Source organism: Pygocentrus nattereri, chromosome 16 (assembly GCF_015220715.1).
Source record: "Pygocentrus nattereri isolate fPygNat1 chromosome 16, fPygNat1.pri, whole genome shotgun sequence".
NCBI classification, from domain to species: domain Eukaryota; kingdom Metazoa; phylum Chordata; class Actinopteri; order Characiformes; family Serrasalmidae; genus Pygocentrus; species Pygocentrus nattereri.
Window position 1 is genome coordinate 31,855,187 of NC_051226.1, and position 21,283 is coordinate 31,876,469.

Consider the following 21,283-nt stretch of genomic DNA (forward strand, 5'->3'; position numbering starts at 1 on the left):
TGTTAGAGCGTGGTGGTAATAACGCCAATGGTCGCGGGTTCGATCCCCATACAGGCCACGTTTGATTTTGCCTTAGGCTGCGCTGCCTGCAAGGGGACTTCAACTAGCAAGCGTCGCTGGAAGGCTGTGCAGCGGGTCAATCGCAAGTACTACCATTTGAGCTAATTCCCCTCTCTACGAAAGCAGTTGCTAAGATCTCCATGCAGGAGCACACCGCCCTTCACAGCCATAGAATCTTGATACACTCACCCTCCAAGAACAATAATAGTGGGAATATGCAGAACACTTTCTAGCACCACTCGGCTTTCACGGTGCAACAACAGTGGAAACGGTGAACAGCTTCAAATTCTTGGGAGTGGCCATGATTAAAAAGTCATGGACGTGTAGATTTCCTGGTTAATATAGCAGACAGTACCTGCAACTTTCCCGCAGAAGGTTTGTCCACAGCGCATTTTCCCAGGCACGCTAAAGCCGATGCGTTGGCCGAGAATCGAACCCGGGTCAACTGCTTGGAAGGCAGCTATGCTTACCACTATACCACCAAAGCCTGAAAAAGAACGTGGCTGCATCCGCTAAAGTCAATGCAGGTTGATTTTCACTGGAGCGGCGATAGCTACGTCTAACAAAAACTGCTGCTCAGAGACAGACTCTTGTATCACGAGTTTCTGTGGTGTAGAGGTTATCACGTTCGCCTTACACGCGAAAGGCCCCCGGTTCGATCCCGGGCAGAAACATGTCCGCCAGCGGCTGCTTTCTGCACGCGGCTTGTATGGCTTTGATTTGGTTTAGTTCGCAGCAAGGTGGAGATGTAGATCGATAAAACTTTCCTGACCCTGAAGGGAAATTTTAGTGGGACAGTAGCGAGTCATATAATTCCCCATAAACTTACATGTAATAGGCAGAAATAAAAACAGACATGAATTAGGGAGAAATATGAAATTAAACATATGTTAGAGTAAATTATGAGAGAATGGGAATAAAAATACATCTATTTGCACATTTACACAGAAAATAAGACAGATTTGTTGTACTTACATGAGAGCAAGTATTGCACTAAGTGGTATGAGGAGGTTCATAACCCAATGAGTATAAACATAACTAGGAAATCATTAGCAGTACTTACAGTCTAACGTGTGCAGTGAGAGTGACATTACACCAGCTGTTATGACATATTGCATGGCGTGCATTAACAAGAGAGGTGATATCGTGATGTGATTCAGCACAGGTCGGACAGCAGGAGGTCAGTACCATGTCTGCAGCATGGAGTCTCATTGTAGAGCCATATAGCAATGGGTAGAAAAGGTCTTACATGGGGCTCTTTAACACAGCGCAGCTGTAACAGTCTGTCACTGATTGTGCCTTTCCTTACCGTGTCATCAGACAATGTTTGCAGATGACATGACTCTGTGTTATACCTGAAGTCAGAAGTGTACAGCTTGAACAGGAATTGGGCTAGCAGTCCCCTGGGATGCCCCAACACTGCACACTGCCTTGTCTCAGACACAGCCCTGCAGTCACACACACTGACGTCGTCCAGTAAGATAGTCCAATACCCGTGAGATGACAGATTGATCCACCTGCATCAGCCAAAGCTTGTTCCCTAAAAGCGCGGCCTGCACAGAGTTGAACGCACTGGAGAAAACGAAGAACAGTGATCCTCACAATGCTGCCTTTTGTGTCCAGGTGAGAGTAATTTCTGTCCAGCAGTCATCCACTCCATTGGCATCCTGATATGCAAACTGCAGAGGGTCAAGAGCTGTTCTGACCAGAGGTTTCAGATGAGCTAGCATTAGCTGCTTTTCAAATGTCTTCACTAAGTGGGATGTCAGTGCACCAGGTCGATAATCATTTAGTGATATTGGTTGCCTTTTCTTGGGGACAGGAACCACTCAAGATGTTTTCCACATAACTGAGACTCTCTTCAGGCTGCAGCTCAGACTAAAGATGTGCTGAAGAAATTCACACAGTCGCTCCGCACACAGCTTTAGCAGCCTAGGTTCAATGCCATCAGGTCTCGCTCAAGCTGAGATGCTCCCTGCAATGCCCTTGCAGGCATCTTCAGAGCAATGCTTTATCTGTCTGGCCAAAAAAAAAACAGTCAAAATGGTCTTGCTCTGCCACACCTGGGAGCAGGTGCGTGCAAGATTTGGCCGGTTAGCTCAGTTGGTTAGAGCGTGGTGCTAATAACGCCAATGGTCGCGGGTTCGATCCCCATACAGGCCACGTTTGATTTTGCCTTAGGCTGCGCTGCCTGCAAGGGGACTTCAACTAGCAAGCGTCGCTGGAAGGCTGTGCAGCGGGTCAATCGCAAGTACTACCATTTGAGCTAATTCCCCTCTCTACGAAAGCAGTTGCTAAGATCTCCAGGCAGGAGCACACCGCCCTTCACAGCCATAGAATCTTGATACACTCACCCTCCAAGAACAATAATAGTGGGAATATGCAGAACACTTTCTAGCACCACTCGGCTTTCACGGTGCAACAACAGTGGAAACGGTGAACAGCTTCAAATTCTTGGGAGTGGCCATGATTAAAAAGTCATGGACGTGTAGATTTCCTGGTTAATATAGCAGACAGTACCTGCAACTTTCCCGCAGAAGGTTTGTCCACAGCGCATTTCCCAGGCACGCTAAAGCCGATGCGTTGGCTGAGAATCGAACCCGGGTCAACTGCTTGGAAGGCAGCTATGCTTACCACTATACCACCAAAGCCTGAAAAAGAACGTGGCTGCATCCGCTAAAGTCAATGCAGGTTGATTTTCACTTGGAGCGGCGATAGCTACGTCTAACAAAAACTGCTGCTCAGAGACAGACTCTTGTATCACGAGTTTCTGTGGTGTAGAGGTTATCACGTTCGCCTTACACGCGAAAGGCCCCCGGTTCGATCCCGGGCAGAAACATGTCCGCCAGCGGCTGCTTTCTGCACGCGGCTTGTATGGCTTTGATTTGGTTTAGTTCGCAGCAAGGTGGAGATGTAGATCGATAAAACTATCCTGACCCTGAAGGGAAATTTTAGTGGGACAGTAGCGAGTCATATAATTCCCCATAAACTTACATGTAATAGGCAGAAATAAAAACATGACATGAATTAGGGAGAAATATGAAATTAAACATATGTTAGAGTAAATTATGAGAGAATGGGAATAAAAATACATCTATTTGCACATTTACACAGAAAATAAGACAGATTTGTTGTACTTACATGAGAGCAAGTATTGCACTAAGTGGTATGAGGAGGTTCACAACCCAATGAGTATAAACATAACTAGGAAATCATTAGCAGTACTTACAGTCTAAAGTGTGCAGTGAGAGTGACATTACACCAGCTGTTATGACATATTGCATGGCGTGCATTAACAAGAGAGGTGATATCGTGATGTGATTCAGCACAGGTCGGACAGCAGGAGGTCAGTACCATGTCTGCAGCATGGAGTCTCATTGTAGAGCCATATAGCAATGGGTAGAAAAGGTCTTACATGGGGCTCTTTAACACAGCGCAGCTGTAACAGTCTGTCACTGATTGTGCCTTTCCTTACCGTGTCATCAGACAATGTTTGCAGATGACATGACTCTGTGTTATACCTGAAGTCAGAAGTGTACAGCTTGAACAGGAATTGGGCTAGCAGTCCCCTGGGATGCCCCAACACTGCACACTGCCTTGTCTCAGACACAGGCCTGCAGTCACACACACTGACGTCGTCCAGTAAGATAGTCCAATACCCGTGAGATGACAGATTGATCCACCTGCATCAGCCAAAGCTTGTTCCCTAAAAGCGCGGCCTGCACAGAGTTGAACGCACTGGAGAAAACGAAGAACGTGATCCTCACAATGCTGCCTTTTGTGTCCAGGTGAGAGTAATTTCTGTCCAGCAGTCATCCACTCCATTGGCATCCTGATATGCAAACTGCAGAGGGTCAAGAGCTGTTCTGACCAGAGGTTTCAGATGAGCTAGCATTAGCTGCTTTTCAAATGTCTTCACTAAGTGGGATGTCAGTGCACCAGGTCGATAATCATTTAGTGATATTGGTTGCCTTTTCTTGGGGACAGGAACCACTCAAGATGTTTTCCACATAACTGAGACTCTCTTCAGGCTGCAGCTCAGACTAAAGATGTGCTGAAGAAATTCACACAGTCGCTCCGCACACAGCTTTAGCAGCCTAGGTTCAATGCCATCAGGTCTCGCTCAAGCTGAGATGCTCGCTGCAATGCCCTTGCAGGCATCTTCAGAGCGATGCTTTATCTGTCTGGCCAAAAAAAACAACAGTCAAAATGGTCTTGCTCTGCCACACCTGGGAGCAGGTAGTGTGCAAGATTTGGCCGGTTAGCTCAGCTGGTTAGAGCGTGGTGCTAATAACGCCAAGGTCGCGGGTTCGATCCCCATACAGGCCACGTTTGATTTTGCCTTAGGCTGCGCTGCCTGCAAGGGGACTTCAACTAGCAAGCGTCGCTGGAAGGCTGTGCAGCGGGTCAATCGCAAGTGCGCAAAAGACACCGGTCAGTCAATTTTGCGCGAAGGGACAGTGTGCAGACCAAGCCACGCTGGAGAACGCGGGCATCGATCCCACTAACTCTCGCATGCTAAGCGAGCGCTCTACCATTTGAGCTAATTCCCCTCTCTGCGAAAGCAGTTGCTAAGATCTCCAGGCAGGAGCACACCGCCCTTCACAGCCATAGAATCTTGATACACTCACCCTCCAAGAACAATAATAGTGGGAATATGCAGAACACTTTCTAGCACCACTCGGCTTTCACGGTGCAACAACAGTGGAAACGGTCAATAGCTTCAAATTCTTGGGAGTGGCCATGATTAAAAAGTCATGGACATGTAGATTTCCTGGTTAATATAGCAGACAGTACCTGCAACTTTCCCGCGGAAGGTTTGTAAACAGCGCATTTCCCCAGGCACACTAAAGCCGATGCGTTGGCTGGGAATCGAACCCAGGTCAACTGCTTGGAAAGCAGCTATGCTTACCACTATACCACCAACGCCTGAAAAAGAACGTGGCTGCATCCGCTAAAGTCAATGCAGGTTGATTTTCATTTGAGCGGCGATAGCTACGTCTAACAAAAACTGCTGATCAGAGAAAGCCTCTTGTGTCACGAGTTTCTGTGGTGTAGAGGTTATCACTGTTCGCCTTACACGCGAAAGGCCCCCGGTTCGATCCCGGGCAGAAACACGTCCGTGTCCGCCAGCAGCTGCTTTCTGCACGCGGCTTGTATGGCTTTGATTTGGTTTAGTTCGCGGCAAGGTGGAGATGTAGATCGATAAAACTTTACTGACCCTGAAGGGAAATTTTACTGGGACATTAGCGAGTCAAATAATTCCCCATAAACTTACATGTAATAAGCAGAAATAAAAACTGACATGATTTAGGGAGAAATATGAAATTAAACATATGTTAGAGTAAATTATGAGAGAATGGGAATAAAAATACATCTATTTGCACATTTACACAGAAAATAAGACAGATTTGTTGTACTTACATGAGAGCAAGTATTGCACTAAGTGGTATGAGGAGGTTCACAACCCAATGTGTATAAACATAACTAGGACATCATTAGAGGTAATTACAGTCTAAAGTGTGCAGTGATAGTGACATTACACCAGCTGTTATGACATATTGCATGGCGTGCATTAACAAGAGAGGTGATATCGTGATGTGATTCAGCACAGGTCGGACAGCAGGAGGTCAGTACCATGTCTGCAGCATGGAGTCTCATTGTAGAGCCATATAGCAATGGGTAGAAAAGGTCTTACATGGGGCTCTTTAACACAGCGCAGCTGTAACAGTCTGTCACTGATTGTGCCTTTCCTTACCGTGTCATCAGACAATGTTTGCAGATGACATGACTCTGTGTTATACCTGAAGTCAGAAGTGTACAGCTTGAACAGGAATTGGGCTAGCAGTCCCCTGGGATGCCCCAACACTGCACACTGCCTTGATTCAGACACAGCCCTGCAGTCACACACACTGACGTCGTCCAGTAAGATAGTCCAAGTACCCGTGAGATGACAGATTGATCCACCTGCATCAGCCAAAGCTTGTTCCCTAAAAGCGCGGCCTGCACAGAGTTGAACGCACTGGAGAAAACGAAGAACGTGATCCTCACAATGCTGCCTTTTGTGTCCAGGTGAGAGTAATTTCTGTCCAGCAGTCATCCACTCCATTGGCATCCTGATATGCAAACTGCAGAGGGTCAAGAGCTGTTCTGACCAGAGGTTTCAGATGAGCTAGCATTAGCTGCTTTTCAAATGTCTTCACTAAGTGGGATGTCAGTGCACCAGGTCGATAATCATTTAGTGATATTGGTTGCCTTTTCTTGGGGACAGGAACCACTCAAGATGTTTTCCACATAACTGAGACTCTCTTCAGGCTGCAGCTCAGACTAAAGATGTGCTGAAGAAATTCACACAGTCGCTCCGCACACAGCTTTAGCAGCCTAGGTTCAATGCCATCAGGTCTCGCTCAAGCTGAGATGCTCGCTGCAATGCCCTTGCAGGCATCTTCAGAGCGATGCTTTATCTGTCTGGCCAAAAAACAACAGTCAAAATGGTCTTGCTCTGCCACACCTGGGAGCAAGGTGATGTGCAAGATTTGGCCGGTTAGCTCAGCTGGTTAGAGCGTGGTGCTAATAACGCCAAGGTCGCGGGTTCGATCCCCATACAGGCCACGTTTGATTTTGCCTTAGGCTGCGCTGCCTGCAAGGGGACTTCAACTAGCAAGCGTCGCTGGAAGGCTGTGCAGCGGGTCAATCGCAAGTGCGCAAAAGACACCGGTCAGTCAATTTTGCGCGAAGGGACATGTGCAGACCAAGCCACGCTGGAGAACGCGGGCATCGATCCCACTAACTCTCGCATGCTAAGCGAGCGCTCTACCATTTGAGCTAATTCCCCTCTCTGCGAAAGCAGTTGCTAAGATCTCCAGGCAGGAGCACACCGCCCTTCACAGCCATAGAATCTTGATACACTCACCCTCCAAGAACAATAATAGTGGGAATATGCAGAACACTTTCTAGCACCACTCGGCTTTCACGGTGCAACAACAGTGGAAACAGTCAATAGCTTCAAATTCTTGGGAGTGGCCATGATTAAAAAGTCATGGACATGTAGATTTCCTGGTTAATATAGCAGACAGTACCTGCAACTTTCCCGCGAAGGTTTGTCCACAGCGCATTCTCCCCAGGCAGACTAAAGCCGATGCGTTGGCTGGGAATCGAACCCGGGTCAACTGCTTGGAAGGCAGCTATGCTTACCACTATACCACCAACGCCTGAAAAAGAACGTGGCTGCATCCGCTAAAGTCAATGCAGGTTGATTTTCATTGAGCGGCGATAGCTACGTCTAACAAAAACTGCTGATCAGAGAAAGACTCTTGTGTCACGAGTTTCTGTGGTGTAGAGGTTATCACGTTCGCCTTACACGCGAAAGGCCCCCGGTTCAATCCCGGGCAGAAACACGTCCGTGTCTGCCAGCAGCTGCTTTCTGCACGCGGCTTGTATGGCTTTGATTTGGTTTAGTTCGCGGCAAGGTGGAGATGTAGATCGATAAAACTTTACTGACCCTGAAGGGAAATTTTACTGGGACATTAGCGAGTCAAATAATTCCCCATAAACTTACATGTAATAAGCAGAAATAAAAACTGACATGATTTAGGGAGAAATATGAAATTAAACATATGTTAGAGTAAATTATGAGAGAATGGGAATAAAAATACATCTATTTGCACATTTACACAGAAAATAAGACAGATTTGTTGTACTTACATGAGAGCAAGTATTGCACTAAGTGGTATGAGGAGGTTCACAACCCAATGTGTATAAACATAACTAGGACATCATTAGAGGTAATTACAGTCTAAAGTGTGCAGTGATAGTGACATTACACCAGCTGTTATGACATATTGCATGGCGTGCATTAACAAGAGAGGTGATATCGTGATGTGATTCAGCACAGGTCGGACAGCAGGAGGTCAGTACCATGTCTGCAGCATGGAGTCTCATTGTAGAGCCATATAGCAATGGGTAGAAAAGGTCTTACATGGGGCTCTTTAACACAGCGCAGCTGTAACAGTCTGTCACTGATTGTGCCTTTCCTTACCGTGTCATCAGACAATGTTTGCAGATGACATGACTCTGTGTTATACCTGAAGTCAGAAGTGTACAGCTTGAACAGGAATTGGGCTAGCAGTCCCCTGGGATGCCCCAACACTGCACACTGCCTTGTCTCAGACACAGCCCTGCAGTCACACACACTGACGTCGTCCAGTAAGATAGTCCAATACCCGTGAGATGACAGATTGATCCACCTGCATCAGCCAAAGCTTGTTCCCTAAAAGCGCGGCCTGCACAGAGTTGAACGCACTGGAGAAAACGAAGAACGTGATCCTCACAATGCTGCCTTTTGTGTCCAGGTGAGAGTAATTTCTGTCCAGCAGTCATCCACTCCATTGGCATCCTGATATGCAAACTGCAGAGGGTCAAGAGCTGTTCTGACCAGAGGTTTCAGATGAGCTAGCATTAGCTGCTTTTCAAATGTCTTCACTAAGTGGGATGTCAGTGCACCAGGTCGATAATCATTTAGTGATATTGGTTGCCTTTTCTTGGGGACAGGAACCACTCAAGATGTTTGCCACATAACTGAGACTCTCTTCAGGCTGCAGCTCAGACTAAAGATGTGCTGAAGAAATTCACACAGTCGCTCCGCACACAGCTTTAGCAGCCTAGGTTCAATGCCATCAGGTCTCGCTCAAGCTGAGATGCTCGCTGCAATGCCCTTGCAGGCATCTTCAGAGCGATGCTTTATCTGTCTGGCCAAAAACAACAGTCAAAATGGTCTTGCTCTGCCACACCTGGGAGCAGGTGTGTGCAAGATTTGGCCGGTAGCTCAGTGGTTAGAGCGTGGTGCTAATAACGCCAAGGTCGCGGGTTCGATCCCCATACAGGCCACGTTTGATTTTGCCTTAGGCTGCGCTGCCTGCAAGGGGACTTCAACTAGCAAGCGTCGCTGGAAGGCTGTGCAGCGGGTCAATCGCAAGTGCGCAAAAGACACCGGTCAGTCAATTTTGCGCGAAGGGACGTGTGCAGACCAAGCCACGCTGGAGAACGCGGGCATCGATCCCACTACCTCTCGCATGCTAAGCGAGCGCTCTACCATTTGAGCTAATTGCCCCTCTCTACGAAAGCAGTTGCTAAGATCTCCAGGCAGGAGCACACCGCCCTTCACAGCCATAGAATCTTGATACACTCACCCTCCAAGAACAATAATAGTGGGAATATGCAGAACACTTTCTAGCACCACTCGGCTTTCACGGTGCAACAACAGTGGAAACGGTCAATAGCTTCAAATTCTTGGGAGTGGCCATGATTAAAAAGTCATGGACATGTAGATTTCCTGGTTAATATAGCAGACAGTACCTGCAACTTTCACGCAGAAGGTTTGTCCACAGCGCATTTCCCCAGGCACACTAAAGCCGATGCGTTGGCTGGGAATCGAACCCAGGTCAACTGCTTGGAAGGCAGCTATGCTTACCACTATACCACCAACGCCTGAAAAAGAACGTGGCTGCATCCGCTAAAGTCAATGCAGGTTGATTTTCACTTGAGCGGCGATAGCTACGTCTAACAAAAACTGCTGATCAGAGACAGACTCTTGCATCACGAGTTTCTGTGGTGTAGAGGTTATCACTGTTCGCCTTACACGCGAAAGGCCCCCGGTTCAATCCCGGGCAGAAACACGTCCGTGTCCGCCAGCAGCTGCTTTCTGTACGCGGCTTGTATGGCTTTGATTTGGTTTAGTTCGCGGCAAGGTGGAGATGTAGATCGATAAAACTTTACTGACCCTGAAGGGAAATTTTACTGGGACAGTAGCGAGTCAAATAATTCCCCATAAACTTACATGTAATAAGCAGAAATAAAAACAGACATGATTTAGGGAGAAATATGAAATTAAACATATGTTAGAGTAAATTATGAGAGAATAGGAATAAAAATACATCTATTTGCACATTTACACAGAAAATAAGACAGATTTGTTGTACTTACATGAGAGCAAGTATTGCACTAAGTGGTATGAGGAGGTTCACAACCCAATGTGTATAAACATAACTAGGAAATCATTAGCAGTACTTACAGTCTAAAGTGTGCAGTGATAGTGACATTACACCAGCTGTTATGACATATTGCATGGCGTGCATTAACAAGAGAGGTGATATCGTGATGTGATTCAGCACAGGTCGGACTAGCAGGAGGTCAGTACCATGTCTGCAGCATGGAGTCTCATTGTAGAGCCATATAGCAATGGGTAGAAAAGGTCTTACATGGGGCTCTTTAACACAGCGCAGCTGTAACAGTCTGTCACTGATTGTGCCTTTCCTTACCGTGTCATCAGACAATGTTTGCAGATGACATGACTCTGTGTTATACCTGAAGTCAGAAGTGTACAGCTTGAACAGGAATTGGGCTAGCAGTCCCCTGGGATGCCCCAACACTGCACACTGCCTTGTCTCAGACACAGCCCTGCAGTCACACACACTGACGTCGTCCAGTAAGATATCCAATACCCGTTAGATGACAGATTGATCCACCTGCATCAGCCAAAGCTTGTTCCCTAAAAGCGCGGCCTGCACAGAGTTGAACGCACTGGAGAAAACGAAGAACGTGATCCTCACAATGCTGCCTTTTGTGTCCAGGTGAGAGTAATTTCTGTCCAGCAGTCATCCACTCCATTGGCATCCTGATATGCAAACTGCAGAGGGTCAAGAGCTGTTCTGACCAGAGGTTTCAGATGAGCTAGCATTAGCTGCTTTTCAAATGTCTTCACTAAGTGGGATGTCAGTGCACCAGGTCGATAATCATTTAGTGATATTGGTTGCCTTTTCTTGGGGACAGGAACCACTCAAGATGTTTGCCACATAACTGAGACTCTCTTCAGGCTGCAGCTCAGACTAAAGATGTGCTGAAGAAATTCACACAGTCGCTCCGCACACAGCTTTAGCAGCCTAGGTTCAATGCCATCAGGTCTCGCTCAAGCTGAGATGCTCGCTGCAATGCCCTTGCAGGCATCTTCAGAGCGATGCTTTATCTGTCTGGCCAAAAACAACAGTCAAAATGGTCTTGCTCTGCCACACCTGGGAGCAGGGTGTGTGCAAGATTTGGCCGGATAGCCTCAGCTGGTTAGAGCGTGGTGCTAATAACGCCAAGGTCGCGGTGTTCGATCCCCATACAGGCCACGTTTGATTTTGCCTTAGGCTGCGCTGCCTGCAAGGGGACCTTCAACTAGCAAGCGTCGCTGGAAGGCTGTGCAGCGGGTCAATCGCAAGTGCGCAAAGACACCGGTCAGTCAATTTTGCGCGAAGGGACGTGTGCAGACCAAGCCACGCTGGAGAACGCGGGCATCGATCCCACTAACTCTCGCATGCTAAGCGAGCGCTCTACCATTTGAGCTAATTCCCCTCTCTGCGAAAGCAGTTGCTAAGATCTCCAGGCAGGAGCACACCGCCCTTCACAGCCATAGAATCTTGATACACTCACCCTCCAAGAACAATAATAGTGGGAATATGCAGAACACTTTCTAGCACCACTCGGCTTTCACGGTGCAACAACAGTGGAAACGGTCAATAGCTTCAAATTCTTGGGATGGCCATGATTAAAAAGTCATGGACATGTAGATTTCCTGGTTAATATAGCAGACAGTACCTGCAACTTTCCCGCGGAAGGTTTGTCCACAGCGCATTTCCCCAAGGCACACTAAAGCCGATACGTTGGCTGGGAATCGAACCCAGGTCAACTGCTTGGAAGGCAGCTATGCTTACCACTATACCACCAACGCCTGAAAAAGAACGTGGCTGCATCCGCTAAAGTCAATGCAGGTTGATTTTCACTTTGAGCGGCGATAGCTACGTCTAACAAAAACTGCTGATCAGAGACAGACTCTTGTATCACGAGTTTCTGTGGTGTAGAGGTTATCACGTTCGCCTTACACACGCGAAAGGCCCCCCGGTTCGAATCCCGGGCAGAAACACGTCCGTGTCCGCCAGCAGCTGCTTTCTGCACGCGGCTTGTATGGCTTTGATTTGGTTTAGTTCGCGGCAAGGTTGGAGATGTAGATCGATAAAACTTTACTGACCCTGAAGGGAAATTTTACTGGGACAGTAGCGAGTCAAATAATTCCCCATAAACTTACATGTAATAAGCAGAAATAAAAACAGACATGAATTAGGGAGAAATATGAAATTAAACATATGTTAGAGTAAATTATGAGAGAATGGGAATAAAAATACATCTATTTGCACATTTACACAGAAAATAAGACAGATTTGTTGTACTTACATGAGAGCAAGTATTGCACTAAGTGGTATGAGGAGGTTCACAACCCAATGTAGTATAAACATAACTAGGAAAATCATTAGCAGTACTTACAGTCTAAAGTGTGCAGTGATAGTGACATTACACCAGCTGTTATGACATATTGCATGGCGTGCATTAACAAGAGAGGTGATATCGTGATGTGATTCAGCACAGGTCCGGACAGCAGGAGGTCAGTACCATGTCTGCAGCATGGAGTCTCATTGTAGAGCCATATAGCAATGGGTAGAAAAGGTCTTACATGGGGCTCTTTAACACAGCGCAGCTGTAACAGTCTGTCACTGATTGTGCCTTTCCTTACCGTGTCATCAGACAATGTTTGCAGATGACATGACTCTGTGTTATACCTGAAGTCAGAAGTGTACAGCCTTGAACAGGAATTGGGCTAGCAGTCCCCTGGGATGCCCCAACACTGCACACTGCCTTGTCTCAGACACAGCCCTGCAGTCACACACACTGACGTCGTCCAGTAAGATAATCCAATACCCGTTAGATGACAGATTGATCCACCTGCATCAGCCAAAGCTTGTTCCCTAAAAGCGCGGCCTGCACAGAGTTGAAACGCACTGGAGAAAACGAAGACACGTGATCCTCACAATGCTGCCTTTTGTGTCCAGGTGAGAGTAATTTCTGTCCAGCAGTCATCCACTCCATTGGCATCCTGATATGCAAACTGCAGAGGGTCAAGAGCTGTTCTGACCAGAGGTTTCAGATGAGCTAGCATTAGCTGCTTTTCAAATGTCTTCACTAAGTGGGAATGTCAGTGCACCAGGTCGATAATCATTTAGTGATATTGGTTGCCTTTTCTGGGGACAGGAACCACTCAAGATGTTTTCCACATAACTGAGACTCTCTTCAGGCTGCAGCTCAGACTAAAGATGTGCTGAAGAAATTCACACAGTCGCTCCGCACACAGCTTTAGCAGCCTAGGTTCAATGCCATCAGGTCTCGCTCAAGCTGAGATGCTCGCTGCAATGCCCTTGCAGGCATCTTCAGAGCGATGCTTATCTGTCTGGCCAAAAACAACAGTCAAAATGGTCTTGCTCTGCCACACCTGGGAGCAGGTGCTGTGCTAGATTTGGCGGTTAGCCTCAGTTGGTTAGCGCTGGTGCTAATAACCGCCAAGGTCGCGGGATCGATCCCCGTACGGGCCACGTTTGATTTTGCCTTAGGCTGCGCTGCCTGCAAGGGGACTTCAACTAGCAAGCGTCGCTGGAAGGCTGTGCAGCGGGTCAATCGCAAGTGCGCAAAAGACACGGTCAGTCAATTTTGCGCGAAGGGACGTGTGCAGACCAAGCCACGCTGGAGAACGCGGGCATCGATCCCACTACTCTCGCATGCTAAGCGAGCGCTCTACCATTGAGCTAATTCCCCTCTCTACGAAAGCAGTTGCTAAGATCTCCAGGCAGGAGCACACCGCCCTTCACGCCATAGAATCTTGATACACTCACCCTCCAAGAACAATAATAGTGGAATATGCAGAACACTTCTAGCACACTCGGCTTTCATGGATGCAAAACAGTGGAAACGGTCAATAGCTTCAAATCTTGGGCAGTGGCCATGATTAAAAAGTCATGGACATGTAGATTTCTCTGGTTAATATAGCAGACAGTACTGCAACTTTCCCGCAGAAGGTTTGTCCACAGCGCATTTCCCCAGGCACACTAAAGCCGATGCGTTGGCTGGGAATCGAACCCAGGTCAACTGCTTGGAAGGCAGCTATGCTTACCACTATACCACCAACGCCTGAAAAAGAACGTGGCTGCATCCGCTAAAGTCAATGCAGGTTGATTTTCATTGAGCGGCGATAGCTACGTCTAACAAAAACTGCTGATCAGAGAAAGACTCTGTGTCACGAGTTTCTGTGGTGTAGAGGTTATCACGTTCGCCTTACACGCGAAAGGCCCCCGGTTCAATCCGGGCAGAAACACGTCCGTGTCCGCCAGCAGCTGCTTTCTGTACGCGGCTTGTATGGCTTTGATTTGGTTTAGTTCGCGGCAAGGTGGAGATGTAGATCGATAAAACTTTACTGACCCTGAAGGGAAATTTTACTGGGACAGTAGCGAGTCAAATAATTCCCCATAAACTTACATGTAATAAGCAGAAATAAAAACAGACATGATTTAGGGAGAAATATGAAATTAAACATATGTTAGAGTAAATTATGAGAGAATGGGAATAAAAATACATCTATTTGCACATTTACACAGAAAATAAGACAGATTTGTTGTACTTACATGAGAGCAAGTATTGCACTAAGTGGTATGAGGAGGTTCACAACCCAATGTGTATAAACATAACTAGGAATCATTAGCAGTACTTACAGTCTAAAGTGTGCAGTGATAGTGACATTACACCAGCTGTTATGACATATTGCATGGCGTGCATTAACAAGAGAGGTGATATCGTGATGTGATTCAGCACAGGTCGGACAGCAGGAGGTCAGTACCATGTCTGCAGCATGGAGTCTCATTGTAGAGCCATATAGCAATGGGTAGAAAAGGTCTTACATGGGGCTCTTTAACACAGCGCAGCTGTAACAGTCTGTCACTGATTGTGCCTTTCCTTACCGTGTCATCAGACAATGTTTGCAGATGACATGACTCTGTGTTTATACCTGAAGTCAGAAGTGTACAGCTTGAACAGGAATTGGGCTAGCAGTCCCCTGGGATGCCCCAACACTGCACACTGCCTTGTCTCAGACACAGCCCTGCAGTCACACACACTGACGTCGTCCAGTAAGATAATCCAATACCCGTTAGATGGACAGATTGATCCACCTGCATCAGCCAAAGCTTGTTCCCTAAAAGCGCGGCCTGCACAGAGTTGAACGCACTGGAGAAAACGGAAGAACGTGATCCTCACAATGCTGCCTTTTGTGTCCAGGTGAGAGTAATTTCTGTCCAGCAGTCATCCACTCCATTGGCATCCTGATATGCAAACTGCAGAGGGTCAAGAGCTGTTCTGACCAGAGGTTTCAGATGAGCTAGCATTAGCTGCTTTTCAAATGTCTTCACTAAGTGGAATGTCAGTGCACCAGGTCGATAATCATTTAGTGATATTGGTTGCTTTTTCTTGGGGACAGGAACCACTCAAGATGTTTTCCACATAACTGAGACTCTTCAGGCTGCAGCTCAGACTAAAGATTGTGCTGAAGAAATTCACACAGTCGCTCCGCACACAGCTTTAGCAGCCTAGGTTCAATGCCATCAGGTCTCGCTCAAGCTGAGATGCTCGCTGCAATGCCCTTGCAGGCATCTTCAGAGCGATGCTTTTATCTGTCTGGCCAAAACAACAGTCAAAATGGTCTTGCTCTGCCACACCTGGGAGCAGGTGTGTGCAAGATTTGGCCGGTTAGAGCGTTGGTGCTAATAACGCCAAGGTCCCGGGATCGATCCCCATACAGGGCCACGTTTGATTTTGCCTTAGGCTGCGCTGCCTGCAAGGGGACTTCAACTAGGCAAGCGTCGCTGGAAGGCTGTGCAGCGGTGTCAATCGCAAGTGCGCAAAAGACACCGGTCAGTCAATTTTGCGCGAAGGGACGTGTGCAGACCAAGCCACGCTGGAGAACGCGGGTATCGATCCCACTACCTCTCGCATGCTAAGCGAGCGCTCTACCATTTGAGCTAATTCCCTCTCTACGAAAGCAGTTGCTAAGATCTCCAGGCAGGAGCACACCGCCCTTCACCAGCCATAGAATCTTGATACACTCACCCTCCAAGAACAATAATAGTGGGAATATGCAGAACACTTCTAGCACCACTCGGCTTCACGGTGCAACAACAGTGGAAACGGTCAATAGCTTTCAAATTCTTGGAGTGGCCATGATTAAAAAGTCATGGACACGTAGATTTCCTGGTTAATATAGCAGACAGTACCTGCAACTTTCCCGCAGGAGGTTTGTCCACAGCGCATTTCCCCAGGCACACTAAAGCCGATGCGTTGGCTGGGAATCGAACCCAGGTCAACTGCTTGGAAGGCAGCTATGCTTACCACTATACCACCAACGCCTGAAAAGAACGTGGCTGCATCCGCTAAAGTCAATGCAGGTTGATTTTCACTTTGAGCAGGCGATAGCTACGTCTAACAAAAACTGCTGATCAGAGACAGACTCTTGTATCACGAGTTTCTGTGGTGTAGAGGTTATCACGTTCGCCTTACACACGAAAGGACCCCCGGTTCGAATCCCGGGCAGAAACACGTCCGTGTCCGCCAGCAGCTGCTTTCTGCACGCGGCTTGTATGGCTTTGATTTGGTTTAGTTCGCGGCAAGGTGGAGATGTAGATCGATAAAACTTTACTGACCCTGATGGGAAATTTTACTGGGACAGTAGCGAGTCAAATAATTCCCCATAAACTTACATGTAATAAGCAGAAATAAAACATGACATGATTAGGGAGAAATATGAAATTAAACATATGTTAGAGTAAATTATGAGAGAATGGGAATAAAAATACATCTATTTGCACATTTACACAGAAAATAAGACAGATTTGTTGTACTTACATGAGAGCAAGTATTGCACTAAGTGGTATGAGGAGGTTCACAACCCAATGAGTATAAACATAACTAGGAAATCATAGCAGTACTTACAGTCTAAAGTGTGCAGTGAGAGTGACATTACACCAGCTGTTATGACATATTGCATGGCGTGCATTAACAAGAGAGGTGATATCGTGATGTGATTCAGCACAGGTCGGACAGCAGGAGGTCAGTACCATGTCTGCAGCATGGAGTCTCATTGTAGAGCATATAGCAATGGGTAGAAAAGGTCTTACATGGGGCTCTTTAACACAGCGCAGCTGTAACAGTCTGTCACTGATTGTGCCTTTCCTTACCGTGTCATCAGACAATGTTTGCAGATGACATGACTCTGTGTTATACCTGAAGTCAGAAGTGTACAGCTTGAACAGGAATTGGGCTAGCAGTCCCCTGGGATGCCCCAACACTGCACACTGCCTTGTCTCAGACACAGCCCTGCAGTCACACACACTGACGTTCGTCCAGTAAGATAGTCCAATACCCGTGAGATGACAGATTGATCCACCTGCATCAGCCAAAGCTTGTTCCCTAAAAGCGCGGCCTGCACAGAGTTGAACGCACTGGAGAAAACGAAGAACGTGATCCTCACAATGCTGCCATTTGTGTCCAGGTGAGAGTAATTTCTGTCCAGCAGTCATCCACTCCATTGGCATCCTGATATGCAAACTGCAGAGGGTCAAGAGCTGTTCTGACCAGAGGTTTCAGATGAGCTAGCATTAGCTGCTTTTCAAATGTCTTCACTAAGTGGGATGTCAGTGCACCAGGTCGATAATCATTTAGTGATATTGGTTGCCTTTTCTTGGGGACAGGAACCACTCAAGATGTTTTCCACATAACTGAGACTCTCTTCAGGCTGCAGCTCAGACTAAAGATGTGCTGAAGAAATTCACACAGTCGCTCCGCACACAGCTTTAGCAGCCTAGGTTCAATGCCATCAGGTCTCGCTCAAGCTGAGATGCTCCCTGCAATGCCCTTGCAGGCATCTTCAGAGCGATGCTTTATCTGTCTGGCCAAAAAAAAAACAGTCGAAATGGTCTTGCTCTGCCACACCTGGGAGCAGGTGCGTGCAAGATTTGGCCGGTTAGCTCAGTTGGTTAGAGCGTGGTGCTAATAACGCCAAGGTTGCGGGTTCGATTCCCGTACGGGCCACGTTTGATTTTGCCTTAGGCTGCGCTGCCTGCAAGGGGACTTCAACTAGGCAAGCGTCGCTGGAAGGCTGTGCAGCGGGTCAATCGCAAGTGCGCAAAAGACACCGGTCAGTCAATTTGCGCGAAGGGACATGTGCAGACCAAGCCACGCTGGAGAACGCGGGCATCGATCCCACTACCGCTCGCATGCTAAGCGAGCGCTCTACCATTTGAGCTAACTTCCCCTCTCTGCGAAAGCAGTTGCTAAGATCTCCAGGCAGGAGCACACCGCCCTTCACAGCCATAGAATCTTGATACACTCACCCTCCAAGAACAATAATAGTGGGAATATGCAGAACACTTTCTAGCACCACTCGGCTTTCACGGTGCAACAACAGTGGAAACGGTCAATAGCTTCAAATTCTTGGGAGTGGCCATGATTAAAAAGTCATGGACATGTAGATTTCCTGGTTAATATAGCAGACAGTACCTGCAACTTTCCCGCGGAAAGTTTGTCCACAGCGCATTTCCCCAGGCACACTAAAGCCGATGCGTTGGCTGGGAATCGAACCCAGGTCAACTGCTTGGAAGGCAGCTATGCTTACCACTATACCACCAACGCCTGAAAAAGAACGTGGCTGCATCCGCTAAAGTCAATGCAGGTTGATTTTCATTTGAGCAGCGATAGCTACGTCTAACAAAAACTGCTGATCAGAGACAGACTCTTGTATCACGAGTTTCTGTGGTGTAGAGGTTATCACGTTCGCCTTACACGCGAAAGGACCCCGGTTCGAATCCCGGGCAGAAACACGTCCTGTGTCCGCCAGCAGCTGCTTTCTGCACGCGGCTTGTATGGCTTTGATTTGGTTTAGTTCGCGGCAAGGTGGAGATGTAGATCGATAAAACTTTACTGACCCTGAAGGGAAATTTTAGTGGGACATTAGCGAGTCATAATAATTCCCCATAAACTTACATGTAATAGGCAGAAATAAAAACAGACATGATTTAGGGAGAAATATGAAATTAAACATATGTTAGAGTAAATTATGAGAGAATGGGAATAAAAATACATCTATTTGCACATTTACACAGAAAATAAGACAGATTTGTTGTACTTACATGAGAGCAAGTATTGCACTAAGTGGTATGAGGAGGTTCACAACCCAATGAGTATAAACATAACTAGGAAATCATTAGCAGTACTTACAGTCTAAAGTGTGCAGTGAGAGTAACATTACAACAGCTGTTATGACATATTGCATGGCATGCATTAACAAGAGAGGTGATATCGTGATGTGATTCAGCACAGGACGGACAGCAGGAGGTCAGTACCATGTCTGCAGCATGGAGTCTCATTGTAGAGCCATATAGCAATGGGTAGAAAAGGTCTTACATGGGGCTCTTTAACACAGCGCAGCTGTAACAGTCTGTCACTGATTGTGCCTTTCCTTACCGTGTCATCAGACAATGTTTGCAGATGACATGACTCTGTGTTATACCTGAAGTCAGAAGTGTACAGCTTGAACAGGAATTGGGCTAGCAGTCCCCTGGGATGCCCCAACACTGCACACTGCCTTGTCTCAAACACAGCCCTGCAGTCACACACACTGACGTTGTCCAGTAAGATAGTCCAATACCTGTGAGATGACAGATTGATCCACCTGCATCAGCCAAAGCTTGTTCCCTAAAAGCGCGGCCTGCACAGAGTTGAACGCACTGGAGAAAACGAAGAACGTGATCCTCACAATGCTGCCTTTTGTGTCCAGGTGAGAGTAATTTCTGTCCAGCAGTCATCCACTCCATTGGCATCCTGATATGCAAACTGTAGAGGGTCAAGAGCTGTTCTGACCAGAGGTTTCAGATGAGCTAGCATTAGCTGCTTTTCAAATGTCTTCACTAAGTGGGATGTCAGTGCACCAGGTCGATAATCATTTAGTGATATTGGTTGCCTTTTCTTGGGGACAGGAACCACTCAAGATGTTTTCCACATAACTGAGACTCTCTTCAGGCTGCAGCTCAGACTAAAGATGTGCTGAAGAAATTCACACAGTTGCTCCGCACACAGCTTTAGCAGCCTAGGTTCAATGCCATCAGGTCTCGCTCAAGCTGAGATGCTCGCTGCAATGCCCTTGCAGGCATCTTCAGAGCGATGCTTTATCTGTCTGGCCAAAAAACAACAGTCAAAATGGTCTTGCTCTGCCACACCTGGGAGCAGGTGTGTGCAAGATTTGGCCGGTTAGCTCAGCTTGGTTAGAGCGTGGTGGTAATAACGCCATGGTCGCGGGTTCGATCCCCATACAGGCCACGTTTGATTTTGCCTTAGGCTGCGCTGCCTGCAAGGGGACTTCAACTAGCAAGCGTCGCTGGAAGGCTGTGCAGCGGGTCAATCGCAAGTACTACCATTTGAGCTAATTGCCCTCTCTACGAAAGCAGTTGCTAAGATCTCCATGCAGGAGCACACCGCCCTTCACAGCCATAGAATCTTGATACACTCACCCTCCAAGAACAATAATAGTGGGAATATGCAGAACACTTTCTAGCACCACTCGGCTTTCACGGTGCAACAACAGTGGAAACGGTGAACAGCTTCAAATTCTTGGGAGTGGCCATGATTAAAAAGTCATGGACGTGTAGATTTCCTGGTTAATATAGCAGACAGTACCTGCAACTTTCCCGCAGAAGGTTTGTCCACAGCGCATTTTCCCAGGCACGCTAAAGCCGATGCGTTGGCTGAGAATCGAACCCGGGTCAACTGCTTGGAAGGCAGCTATGCTTACCACTATACCACCAACGCCTGAAAAAGAACGTGGCTGCATCCGCTAAAGTCAATGCAGGTTGATTTTCACTTGAGCGGCGATAGCTACGTCTAACAAAAACTGCTGATCAGAGACAGACTCTTGTATCACGAGTTTCTGTGGTGTAGAGGTTATCACGTTCGCCTTACACGCGAAAGGCCCCCGGTTCGATCCCGGGCAGAAACACGTCTGTCCGCCAGCGGCTGCTTTCTGCACGCGGCTTGTATGGCTTTGATTTGGTTTAGTTCGCAGCAAGGTGGAGATGTAGATCGATAAAACTTTCCTGACCCTGAAGGGAAATTTTAGTGGGACAGTAGCGAGTCATATAATTCCCCATAAACTTACATGTAATAGGCAGAAATAAAAACAGACATGAATTAGGGAGAAATATGAAATTAAACATATGTTAGAGTAAATTATGAGAGAATGGGAATAAAAATACATCTATTTGCACAT

General features: G+C 47.2%; 16 non-coding genes across 16 annotated transcripts; all 16 read left to right on the forward strand.

Moving 5' to 3' along the window:
• The first annotated feature begins 661 nt into the window (after positions 1–661).
• On the forward strand, positions 662–734 carry trnav-uac. The gene has a single exon. It is a non-coding gene; the product is annotated as a tRNA-Val (tRNA).
• Positions 735–2,148: 1,414 nt separating this feature from the next.
• Positions 2,149–2,223, forward strand: trnai-uau. Its single transcript has one exon. It is a non-coding gene; the product is annotated as a tRNA-Ile (tRNA).
• A 603-nt stretch (positions 2,224–2,826) lies between these two features.
• On the forward strand, positions 2,827–2,899 carry trnav-uac. The gene has a single exon. It is a non-coding gene; the product is annotated as a tRNA-Val (tRNA).
• Positions 2,900–4,315: 1,416 nt separating this feature from the next.
• trnai-aau lies at positions 4,316–4,389 on the forward strand. Its single transcript has one exon. It is a non-coding gene; the product is annotated as a tRNA-Ile (tRNA).
• Positions 4,390–5,103: 714 nt separating this feature from the next.
• trnav-uac lies at positions 5,104–5,177 on the forward strand. The gene has a single exon. It is a non-coding gene; the product is annotated as a tRNA-Val (tRNA).
• Positions 5,178–6,598: 1,421 nt separating this feature from the next.
• Positions 6,599–6,672, forward strand: trnai-aau. The gene has a single exon. It is a non-coding gene; the product is annotated as a tRNA-Ile (tRNA).
• A 712-nt stretch (positions 6,673–7,384) lies between these two features.
• trnav-uac lies at positions 7,385–7,457 on the forward strand. Its single transcript has one exon. It is a non-coding gene; the product is annotated as a tRNA-Val (tRNA).
• A 1,417-nt stretch (positions 7,458–8,874) lies between these two features.
• Positions 8,875–8,946, forward strand: trnai-aau. The gene has a single exon. It is a non-coding gene; the product is annotated as a tRNA-Ile (tRNA).
• Positions 8,947–9,660: 714 nt separating this feature from the next.
• Positions 9,661–9,734, forward strand: trnav-uac. Its single transcript has one exon. It is a non-coding gene; the product is annotated as a tRNA-Val (tRNA).
• A 2,208-nt stretch (positions 9,735–11,942) lies between these two features.
• Positions 11,943–12,019, forward strand: trnav-uac. Its single transcript has one exon. It is a non-coding gene; the product is annotated as a tRNA-Val (tRNA).
• Positions 12,020–14,221: 2,202 nt separating this feature from the next.
• On the forward strand, positions 14,222–14,293 carry trnav-uac. The gene has a single exon. It is a non-coding gene; the product is annotated as a tRNA-Val (tRNA).
• A 2,195-nt stretch (positions 14,294–16,488) lies between these two features.
• trnav-uac lies at positions 16,489–16,563 on the forward strand. The gene has a single exon. It is a non-coding gene; the product is annotated as a tRNA-Val (tRNA).
• A 1,417-nt stretch (positions 16,564–17,980) lies between these two features.
• trnai-aau lies at positions 17,981–18,054 on the forward strand. Its single transcript has one exon. It is a non-coding gene; the product is annotated as a tRNA-Ile (tRNA).
• Positions 18,055–18,768: 714 nt separating this feature from the next.
• Positions 18,769–18,842, forward strand: trnav-uac. The gene has a single exon. It is a non-coding gene; the product is annotated as a tRNA-Val (tRNA).
• A 1,420-nt stretch (positions 18,843–20,262) lies between these two features.
• Positions 20,263–20,337, forward strand: trnai-aau. Its single transcript has one exon. It is a non-coding gene; the product is annotated as a tRNA-Ile (tRNA).
• A 603-nt stretch (positions 20,338–20,940) lies between these two features.
• Positions 20,941–21,013, forward strand: trnav-uac. The gene has a single exon. It is a non-coding gene; the product is annotated as a tRNA-Val (tRNA).
• Positions 21,014–21,283: the final 270 nt, after the last annotated feature.